This window comes from Lynx canadensis, chromosome F2, assembly GCF_007474595.2.
Source record: "Lynx canadensis isolate LIC74 chromosome F2, mLynCan4.pri.v2, whole genome shotgun sequence".
Classification (NCBI taxonomy): Eukaryota; Metazoa; Chordata; class Mammalia; order Carnivora; family Felidae; genus Lynx; species Lynx canadensis.
This window is the reverse complement of record NC_044320.2, coordinates 19172042-19183791: the sequence shown is the minus strand read 5'-3', so window position 1 is coordinate 19183791 and position 11750 is coordinate 19172042.

Genomic DNA, 11750 nt, shown 5'->3' with positions numbered 1-11750 from the left:
GAGCATGAACGGGGAAGAGGCAGAGAGAGGGAGACACAGAATCTGAAACAGGCTCCAGGCTCTGAACTGTCAGCACAGAGCCCCACGCGGGGCTCAAACTCACAAACTGAGAGATCCTGACCTGAGCCACAGTCCGACGCTCAACCGACTGAGCCACCCAGGCGCCCCATATTCTCTTATTCTTGAATACAAATTAGATTTTTATTGCTCAGTATGGCCATATGGCGTGTCATCAACCAATGAAATACATATGTGACTTCTGAGTTAAGGGAGTTAAGATTTGTGTGTGTGTCTTGTCTACCTGCTTCTTTACCGTTTGCTACCTGAATGCAGAGGACTCCAAGGTCTTTTAGGAGGCTGGAGTCATAAGATGGAAGGGGTTTGGGTTCCAGAATGACTTTGTGGAAGGCCAGTGACTGATTTGGAACATCTGTGTTACATTACCAAAAAATAAACTTTTATAGAGTAACAACAGCCCAGAAATATGTGTGTGTGTGTTATATTAGCTAGTATTACCATAGCTAATATAGCTGCTGTTACTCATGCAACAAATATTTATTAGACTATGAGTCTATGTTCCAGACACTCTTTCAGTGGTTTCCGTGAGCCACACACTGTGTGAGGTGCTGGGGACACACAAAAGAAAAGATGCATTCTCTGCCTTCAATAAGCTCAACTTGTCAGTGGAGACGTAAGCAATTATAACACAATAAAATATTGGTTAAATTGGATGCCTTATAGGGGACAGAGACAGCAAGGGAGAAGAAATACTTCAGAATGCTTGGAAAGAACAGATGTATGAGCATTGGTGGAAATAGGATTGGTAGAGGATAACTGAACAGGGTTTGTTCCATGGCATAGAGGCATGAGGACATGCTTGTTTGGCAATTACCAATATTGAAGAAGGACTGAAATGTAAAGTCCAATAATAGGAGTGGATGGAGGTGAGAATGGAGTGGTGGGCTTACAAAAATCTGACGGGAGTGGCGCCTGCGTGGCTCAGTCGGTTAACCATCATCTGACTCTTGATTTCGGCTCAGATTATAATCTCATGGTCATGAGATCGGGCCCCACATAGGGCTCTGCACTGGGCGTGGAACCTGCTTAAGATGCTAACTTCTGTGCCCCTCCCCCTCACACCTCTCTTTAAAAAAAAAAAAAAAATTCTGAGGTTTTATAGGCCTTACTAAGATGTGTGGGTTTTAAGCCAGGTGACAGGGAATCACCGAAGTATTTTGGTTTGGGGGGGTGAGTGAAACGAAGAAACCTCTATGTTACAAGTGTCTCCTTGGCTTCAATGCCAGGATGGATTTCAGTATGTGTTGGCTTGAGTTCTTTTGGACGAAACACAGATTTCGGGGCAGGTAGTTTATGTGGGAGGCGCTGTAAAGAAACAGCAGTGAAGAGCAGGGCAAATGAGACGGGAACAAGGGAGAGCCAATGTGAAGAGATATAATCAGGGCTGTCGGCACCTGTAGGCCATGGGGATTCGGTTCCTTCATGCCCTCTGAGGAATGAGAGATTGCTTCTTACAATTGTCTCCAGAGGGTGGGAGGCTGACGCTTTCCTTCTCTGACCTTTGTCTCCCACTGGTTGAGCCTTGCTTTCTGGCGTATTCACTGCTAACCTTGGGGACTGCCTGCATGAGTGTATTATGAGGCAGAAAGTAGAAGTTCCTAGCACATGCGTGAGACACGACACTGCCGGCAGGGTTGAGTCTGAGCTGGCAGAACTATCCACCATAACTCCAGAGAAGCCGTAGGTGAGCCGAAGGGATATGCAGCATAAGGGTAGGAATGTGAATCCAGGAGACTAGTTAGGAACCATTGCAATTTGCCCAAGTTATCACATACATTTGAAATACTGGAATGTGCTTAAGGAGCAACAACTATATATCCCTGGCGTGTTTCAGACCTTTGGAATATATCAGCAAGCACGGCACCCACAAATCTCTATCTCATTGAGCTTATATTCTAGTGGGAATGACAGAAAATAAATAATCAACCTAATAAGTATGTAAATGACACACACACATAGGAAGAACGTGTTATGGAAAAATAAAGGTAAGAGGATTAAAGAAGCTGAAGATGAGAAGGGAGAGGGCTACAGCTTTTTTTAACTTTTTTTATTTCATTTTATTTTTTTAATGTTTATTTATTTTTGAGAGACAGAGTGTGAGCAGAGAGGGGAGGGGCAGAGAGAGAGGGAGATATAGAATGCCAAGCAGGCTCCAGGCTCTGAGCTGTCTGCACAGAGCCTGAGATGGGGCTCGAACCCACCAACGGTGAGATCGAGACCTGAGCAGAAGTCAGACGCTAAGCCAACTGAGCCACCCAGGTGCCTCCTCCTTTTTTTTTTTTCTTAATGTTAATTTATTTTGAGAAAGAGAGCATGCCCACAAGCAGGGGAGGGGCAGAGAGAGGGAGAAAGAGAATCCCAAGCAGGCTCCACACTGTTAGCACAGAGCCTGCATGGGACTCAGTCTTGTGAACCAGGAGATCTGAGATCTGAGATCATGATCTCAGATGACCTGAGCCGAAATCAAGAGTCAACACTTAACTGACTGAACCACCCAGGCACACTGAAGGCTGTAATTATATATATATAATTACATTATATTATTATATTAATAATATTATATTAATAATATTAATTAATTATATTAATTATATATTATATTAATTATATTAATTAATATATTATATTAATAATATTATATTAATAATAATTATATTATTATATATAATTATATATATATAATTACAGCCTTCAGTGTGCCTGGGTGAAGCAACACCATCCATGTTGCTACAAATGACCAGATTTCATTCTTTTTCTCATTGCCAAGTAGTATTCCATTGTGTATATAAACCACATTTTCTTTATCTATTCATCAGTTGATGGACATTTAGGCTCTTCCCATAATTTGGCTATTGTTGAAAGTCCTGCTATAAACACTGGGGTACAAGTGCCCCTATGCATCAGTACTCCTGTATCCCTTGGGTAAATTCCTAGCAGTGCTATTGCTGGGTCATAGGGTAGGTCTATTTTTAATTTTTTTGTGGAACCTCCACACTGTTTTCCAGAGTGGCTGCACCACTTTGCATTCCCACCAACAGTGCAAGAGGGTTCCCCTTTCTTCACATCCTCGCCAGCATTTATAGTCTCCTGATTTGTTCATTTTAGCCACTCTGGCGTGAGGTGGTATCTGAGTGTGGTTTTGATTTGTATTTCCCTGATGAGGAGTGACACTGAGCACCTTTTCATGTGCCTATTGGCCATCTGGATGTCTTCTTTAGAAAAGTGTCTATTCATGTCTTCTGCCCATTTCTTCACTGGATTATTTGTTTTTTGGGTGTGGAGTTTGGTGAGTTCTTCATAGATTTTTGGATACTAGCCCTTTATCCGATATGTCATTTGCAAATATCTTTTCCCATTCCTTCGTTGCCTTTTAGTTTTGTTGATTGTTTCCTTTGCAGTGCAGAAGCTTTTTATCTTGATGAGGTTCCAGTAGTTCATTTTTGCTTTTAATTCCCTTGCCTTTGGAGGTGTGTTGAGTAAGAAATTGCTGCAGCTGAGGTCAGAGAGGTTTTTTTTTCCTGCTTTGTCCTCTGGGTTTTGATGGTTTCCTGTCTCACATTCAGGTCCTTCATCCATTTTGAGTTTATTTTTGTGAATGGTGTAAGAAAGTGGTCTGGTTTCATTCTTCTGCATGTTGCTGTCGAGTTCTTTCAGCACCATTTGTTAAAGAGACTGCTTTTTTTCCATTGGATATTCTTTCCTGCTTTGTCAAAGATTAGTTAGCCATACTTTTGTGTGTCCAATTCTGGAGTCTGTATTCTATTCCATTGGTCTATGTGTCTGTTTTTGTGCCTATACCATACTGTGTTGATGATTACAGCTTTGTAGTAGAGGCTAAAGTCTGGGATTGTGATGCCTCCTGCTTTGGTCTTCTTCAAAATTACTTTGGCTATTCGGGGTCTTTTGTGGTTCCATACAAATTTTAGGATTGCTTGTTCTAGCTTCGAGAAGAATGCTGGTACCATTTTGATTGGGATTGCATTGAATGTGTAGATTGCTTTGGGTAATATTGACATTTTAACAATATTTATTCTTCCAATCCATGAGCATGGAATATTTTTCCATTTCTTTGTATCTTCTTCAATTTCCTTCATAAGTTTTCCATAGTTTTCAGCATACAGATCTTTTACATCTTTGGTTAGGTTTATTCCTAGGTGTTTTATGATTCTTGGTGCAATTGTGAATGGGATCAGTTTCTTTATTTGTCTTTGTTGCTTCATTATTGGTGTATAAAAATGCAATTGATTTCTGTACATTGATTTTGTATCCTGCAACTTTGCTGAATTCATGTATCAGTTCTAGCAGACTTTTGTTGGAGTCTGTTGGGTGTTCCATGTAGAATATCATGTCATCTGTGAAAAGTGAAAGTTTGACTTCTTCTTTGCCACTTTTGATGCCTTTTATTTCATTTTGTTGTCTGCTGATGCTAATACTTCCAACACTGTGTTAAACAACAGAGGTGAAAGTGGACATCCCTGTCGTGTTCCTGATCTCAGGGGGAAAGCTCTCAGTTTTTCTCCATTAAGGATGATATTAGCTGTGGGCTTTTCATAAATGGCTTTTATGATGTTTAAGTATGTTCCTTCTATGCTGACTTTCTCGAGGGTCTTTATTAAGAAAGGATGCTGTATTTTGTCAAATGCGTTTTCTGCATCGATTCACAGGATCATATGGTGCTTATCTTTTCTTTTATTAATGTGATGTATCACATTGATTGATTTGCGAATATTGAACCAGCCCTGCAGCCCAGGAATGAATCCCACTTGATCATGGTAAATAATTCTTTTTATATGCTGTTGAATTCAATTTGCTAGTATCTTGTTGGGAATTTTTGCATCCATATTCATCAGGGATATTGGCCTGTAGTTCTCTTTTTTTTGCCAAAGGCTATAATTTTAAATAAGATCGTCAGAATAGGCTTTTTGAATAGTGATATTTGGGAGCAAAGACTTGAAGGAGGGAAAGAATTAGCCATGGGGATAGCATTCCTGGTAGGGGGAATGGTGAGAGCATAGGCCCTTGATGAGAAGGTGCCCGGTATTCCAGAAGCAACAAGGAGTTAGCATGGCCAAGCAGGAGGAGTAGAAGAAAGTTGTAGGAGATGAGATTAGAGTGGTCACTGAGGGCCAGATTATATATTGGCCTACGAGCCATGGTATAAAATGTTGGCTTTTATTCTGAGGTAAGTGGAAAGTGTGGAGGTCATTTGAGACCTTCAAGAAGCAGTTTTGGTAGAATGGAGAGGGCGAAAGTTTGAGAGAATTGAGGAGAAGAAGAGGGGCTAAAAAATGGAGATAGCAAATAATATTCCGGTCTTTGGCTGACAAAAGGGGCAAAGAAATAGGAGTGTATGGTGTGAAAAGCAGGGTCAAGAAAAACTTTTTTTTTTACTCCCCTAAGAGGATTCAAATTTGTTTCCTTTTCCTCTTTATGTCACCCATTGGCACACTTGGGAGAGGGAAGCTCCAGGTGAGTGCCCAGAGGGTTGGTTAAAGGATGAAGGTGGATCACCTCTTTATTTCCCATGCTATTCAGTCAAAAATCCTACTGGCTCTGGCTTAAAAACAGAATCCAACCTCTTCTTCCCACTGCACTTTGGGTAAATTATATGTCGAACATAAATATAAAAAATATCCACTTCCCTGCCCTTTACCTCTAAGGGAGCAAAGTCCCTCCCAAGCCCTTGACTTTGTCTCGGAAGACATCAGCCAGCAGGGCACACAAGCATGACGTGCACTGGCCTATAGGATGTCCCTGCACATAACAGAACCAGAGGTTTGACATTTGCTTGCATGCTTAGGCTTGGTTTCTTGTGTTTCTGCCTTTCACCATGAGAATGTGCCTCAGGTAGTCACTGGCCCAAAGATAGCCACAGACATGTGGAACAGACCTGGGCCCAAACTGTGGCTTGAAGGCAAGCCCAGTCCAAGTTGGCTGAACCCCAGGCATCTTGCACACACATGAGAGAGAGATAGAGACAGAGACAGACACACACACACACACACACACACACACAGAGAGAGAGAGAGAGAGAGAGAGAGAGAGAGAGAGAGAGAGAGAGAAAAGATGATTGCTTTGGAGTGGTGCTATCCAAGATGGTTGTAGCGGTAGATGAGAGATCGCATACTTAACACCAACACTTATAACTTGTAAATAACCTATATGTATGTAACACATTATGTTTGCTTTCTGCATCGCTTTCTAGAATGTAGACTCTGATATGAAGCTGACACCAGTCCAACATGTGTTTTTTTCTTTAACACCTCAAGTAATTCACTCAATTCTCTGTGGACACTGATCAACGTCCCACAGATTCAATGCGGTTCTGACACTTTCCTGGAGATAGTCAGATCCTACAGGCTAAGGGTTCAGTCCCACAAAACTGCCCCCACTTCAATGCCAGTCACAAATCCAGGTTGTCACCTGTGCTTTCTGACTGGTTATAAATCAGAGGTTCCCATGACCCCCTGCTTGGATTGGAATAATTTGCTAAAGCGGCTCACAAAACTCAGGAAGCCCATTTACTTGCTAGGTTACCAGCTTATTACAAAGGGTTTTAAAGGCTATGAATCAACAGCTAGTGAAGTGACACATAGGGGTAGGTCCCAAACACAAGAGCTTCTGTCCCCATGGAGTTTGGGGCCCAGCAGGTGCACATGTAGATGTGTTTTGGTTCACCAATCTGGAAGCTCTCAGAACACTGACCTTTGGGGTATTTTACAGAGGTTTTATTACAGAGGCATGATTGGTTAACTCATTGGTCATTGGTGATTTATTCAACTTCCAGTCCCTCTCTCCTCCCTGGAGGTCCGAGGGTGGGGCTGAAAGGTCCAATCTGATCATGTGGTTGGTTCTTCCGGCAACCAATCCCCATCCTTAGGTGTGGTCCCAAAGTCATCTCATTAACATAACAAAATACATCATTACCACTCTCAGCACTGAGGAAATTCCAAGTTTTCACCCTGTGCCAGGAACAGGACGAAGACCAAATATGTACATTTCTTATTGTAAATCACAGCAGCACACCATGATAGCAGGAAACTTAATTCACATCTCTATTTCAAGAACCTAGAATAGTTTCTGGAACGTAAATATTGGTTGAATGAATGAAATATAGCAGCTGATCCTTTGTTAATACAGACTGGAGAGTTGGCTGATTAATCACCGCTTCCAAGGTTTAGACTTCTGGGTCCAATTTTCTGAAGGATACACACATTCACATTTCTCCATGACTTACTGGCTCTACATATACACGGTGCTGGTAACGGCACATAGTAATGAAATAACTGGTAATATTTTTCTCACAAGTTATAAAAATATTTTATTTGGATTTTGTGAATTTGCCAAAAAGTCAAAGGTAGTTGATTTTACTCAGAATTCTCTCTAAATATCAAGACCCTCTTTAGTTCTGTGATTGCTAAAGAAGATGTCAGATGACATTATAATTTCAGAGTGTTAATTGAATATAGGTTGATGAGCTAGAGCCCCACAACAGCAACCTATAAAGCACAGGTGTTACCCGTGAAACACTAGTCTTCTAGCAGCCACCGTTTGCAAGGCTTTAATAAGTATTAACTTTGGAATTGAAAAGTGAGCGCAGTAAAAGCAAAGTTAAGCCTTGAAGCAAAAATCTGTTTGAAATCAAAGGGTCTCTCGTGGACCAAATGGCACTGATACAAATGTGTGTCTCCTTCTGAGGTCCTGTTTACACTGTCTTCGTGTGGAAAACGAATCCTAAACTTCTTGGCAGCCGCCTGATAGAAGTTTGGGCTCAGGTGGAGCAACCATCTGTTTTACCAGTAGCTGATCCCAGCTTTACATCCTTGTAAGGTGAGGCCCCGAGCAGCCGCGAGGCTGCAAAACTACTCAACTCTCTTATTTCAGCGTTTGGGGCAGAAAGGGAAATACCATTTCTCTGTAAGAGCCTGTATTTAAGTTGAAATGTAGCCTTAATGTCTGTCTTGGAAAGATCAGACCTTCTTACATAGGGTTTTATCCAATTCAAACTCAGCCTTGTAGAGCCTGGCAGCAGAACCCCTCCTGGGGCTCTAAGGCTTTGCAGACTCAGAACTTGCTACCTGTTCCATGGGGGAGTTTTCAGCCAGGAGAGACATGGACTTTTCATGTTGTTCTTGGCTGCATGTGGTACTAACCCCCTTCTGCAGGGGAAGGTCAGAAAACAAATCATGCAGCGTAGAAAAAAGATGGGGCACAAGCATAGCGCCGGTGTCTGCATCCAGGAGGGAATTCGTCGTAAAGGAATAAAGGAACCATTGTGGGGATCTGATAACAGCAATTTGCGTGTGTGTGTGTGTGTGTGTGTGTGCGTTTTTTAAGTCTTCTTCATCTAAGTCAAACCTTACAAGTAAAACAAAATTCTGCTCTTCACTTTTAAATTTTTTTTTTTTTTTTCAATGTTTATTTATTTTTGGGACAGAGAGAGACAGAGCATGAACGGGGGAGGGGCAGAGAGAGAGGGAGACACAGAATCGGAAACAGGCTCCAGGCTCTGAGCCATCAGCCCGGAGCCTGACGCGGGGCTCGAACTCACGGACCGCGAGATCGTGACCTGGCTGAAGTCGGACGCTTAACCGACTGCGCCACCCAGGCGCCCCAAGCTCTTCACTTTTAAAGATGGCGGCATAGCTTCATTACCACAACCCTTGCCTCTGGGTCAGTGCATGGCCCAGTCTGTCCAAATCAAGAGACATTATCAGTCTCACCGAGAACAGTTCTTTGTATTCAATTAGTACATGTAGAATGGTAATTAGGACAGGAACGGAAAGGATTGCATTCTGGGCAATGACGGCTTAAAAGACCTGCTTTAGAACTAGTTTATCTTGACCCACCTACGAGATGCAGATTGAATCCCGGAGAGAGCCCATGCCTGGAGATGAGGGCAGGCTGTGGCAACAGCACCACTGTGCCCCAGTGAGAAGGCCTTCCAGCGAGGTGCTCTCTATGTCAGCTCAGACATGACAAGGGGATGGCACTGGACTTTTGTGCAGTATTTCCCATGTGGTCACTTCTGCTGGAGCTGGGGGAGACTGTGAGTTCTTAGCACCCTGCAAGGGTCAGTCCGACAGGAGGATGTGCCAAACCAGCAATTACAGTGAGTACAGCCATCGGCCCTACGGCATGGCATATGCATTCCTAAACAAATAATCCCTGCCTGGTGGAATTCTGCACTCCCCAAAAATAACGGGGCTTTTGGGAAAAAGGGGAGCTGGGGCAGAAAGCTCACACCTTGCACTGTCTTGTGATATAAGAAAACAACCACAATTTTAAACATAAGCTCCTGGGGCGCCTAGGTGGCCGAGTCAGTTACGCGCCTCACTTTGGCTCAGGTCATAATCTCACAGTTCCTGAGTTCAAGCCCTGCGTAGGGATCTGTGCTGCCAGCTCAGAGCCTAGAGGCTGCTTCGGATTGTGTGTCTCCCTCTCTGCCCCTCCCGCACTTGTGTTTTTTTTTTTTCCCCCTCTCTCAAAAATAATCATTAAAAAAAAAAAAAAAGTTCCTAATAGAGAAACATTATAGTAAATATAGAATGTTATTTTGGCAACACATGAAGTTTGTTTAGTGGAGGTGTTTATAGTGAGGAGTGGTAGCTTTTGAAATATAGAAAATAGGGAAGAGGAAGAATACAGTTTTTCAAGTGAAATGGGGTACCAGAGGTACACGGCTCCGGCTTGTTGTGTTTTTCGTTCCTCTGTATTAGCTTAAGACAGAAACCCAAGTTTTATTCTTTTGTTAGTCTTGCCTTCTCGCGAAGAAGCGGTTCGTGTGGCTCCAAATGAGACGAGGTGACAAGGTGCTCTCCTGCTCCATCAGATTTGGGGTGATCTTCAACCTACAGCACATGAGTGCTTCTCAGCTTTCAGTTTCCCCGAAAGCAGGGGATTCGTGGGAAGATGAAGCTCCTGCTTCTTTTGTTCTCAGCGTTGGCACCTGTGTTCGTCAGTGTGCTTCAGGCCGCCTGGCTCCTGCAGTATCACACTTTCTCTCGTTTCAGGGCTTTGCCACACTTAGGCTTTTCCCTGTTCCTTTGCTACTTATAACCTGGACACTTGTGTTTTACAGAGAAAATACACTAGGCAACGCACTTGGGTAAAACCGAGAGAGGAGGTGTTTTGTGTTATTCGACCGCAGGCCATTCTGCTCAGCTGGATGGTGTTTCTCATGTTTGCCTGGTATTAGCCGTTGGTCCGAAACTGCATATGAACAAATATAATTTTGGTTTTAGTGATTTGATTCCTTATTTATGTGCACTGATTTGCACATTACAGATGCACATAGCTATTATATATGTATCAGCTTCCTTGTCCTTCCCAGATTCTTGAGAGCATTATGGTTTCCTTCTTGTTTTGTAAGAACTCTTCTTTTTTAAAGTTCTCTTTTGTTTCCTCCATTCATCTCACTCATGACTTCAATAGCACCCACGATTCCAGGGGTCCGGCTTGTCTTTCTCCCTAGTAACCTAGGTTACTGGGTCCCTTACAGCGAGGTGTGACTTTTGTTGGACTACTTGTGGTCATGCTCTCGTAGGATATGAACAAGTCAGGCTGTCAAACTCTCGAGCGACGGCAAACGGGCAGGCAGTGCAAAGTCTGACAGATTCTGCTTTGGAAGGCCATTTCCTCAGTGCAAAATCCTCTGCCCTGGTTCTCTGCATGCAAAATGGAGTCAGTGTCCAACAGCAAGGAGGAGCAACCCAGTCCACCAGCTAGCCTTTGTTTACATCTGCATGGTCCTGCAGGGTGAGGCAGCCCCTCCCCCACCGAAGGGGCTCTCCCACAGCAAGTGAGGGTGAGGTTTGCGGGGATTGGTGTCCATATTCTCTCTTTTTTTTGATGGTTAGCATTTGTTTATTTATTTATTTTTTTAATATATGAAATTTATTGTCAAATTGGTTTCCATACAATACCCAGTGCTCATCTCAAAAGATGCCCTCTTCAATACCCATCACCCACCCTCCCCTCCCTCCCACCCCCCATCAGCCCTCAGTTTGTTCTCAGTTTTTAAGAGTCTCTTATGCTTTGGCTCTCTCCCATGGTGTCCATATTCTCACTGGGTACTTAATATGCTGACTGGGCTCAATGTTATTGTAGAGCATGTTGCTAAGACCTCACCTCTTGAAATTTGCAGTTTTGTTAGAAACAAGGGCTTTCTTCAGTGAGCCCTCTCAACCACGAAATAGGTACCAGACATTGTTTTAGGTGTTCGGGGTACACCAGAAATTTCCTATTAAAGCTGCTGCATCAGGAGCCGGAGGCTTATTTCATACTGACTCACGCTTACGTTACCACATCAAAAGTAAGGAGGGAGCTTCTTTTTGGTCCAAAAGCTTAAAATATAGCTGCCACTTCCTTGCAAATGGCAGCTGTTGACCTGTACCAGGTTATGCTTGCTTTCTTACAGAATTTGTGATTCACAAACACTCACTTTTTCTCAGTTAGCAGTGGCTAAGTTCATGGGCTTCCGAACCAGACTGCCTGGATTCAGATCTTGATTACCACTCAGCAGTTCCGTGATCTTGGCCAAGTTCCTTCACTTATTGCTACTTTGGCAGGTCTATTTTTAAATGGGGAGGATTACATTATATATATTATAGGGTTGACGGATGAACTAAATGAATTAATTTCTATAAAGCTGCTGTGTTTGGCACACTGGC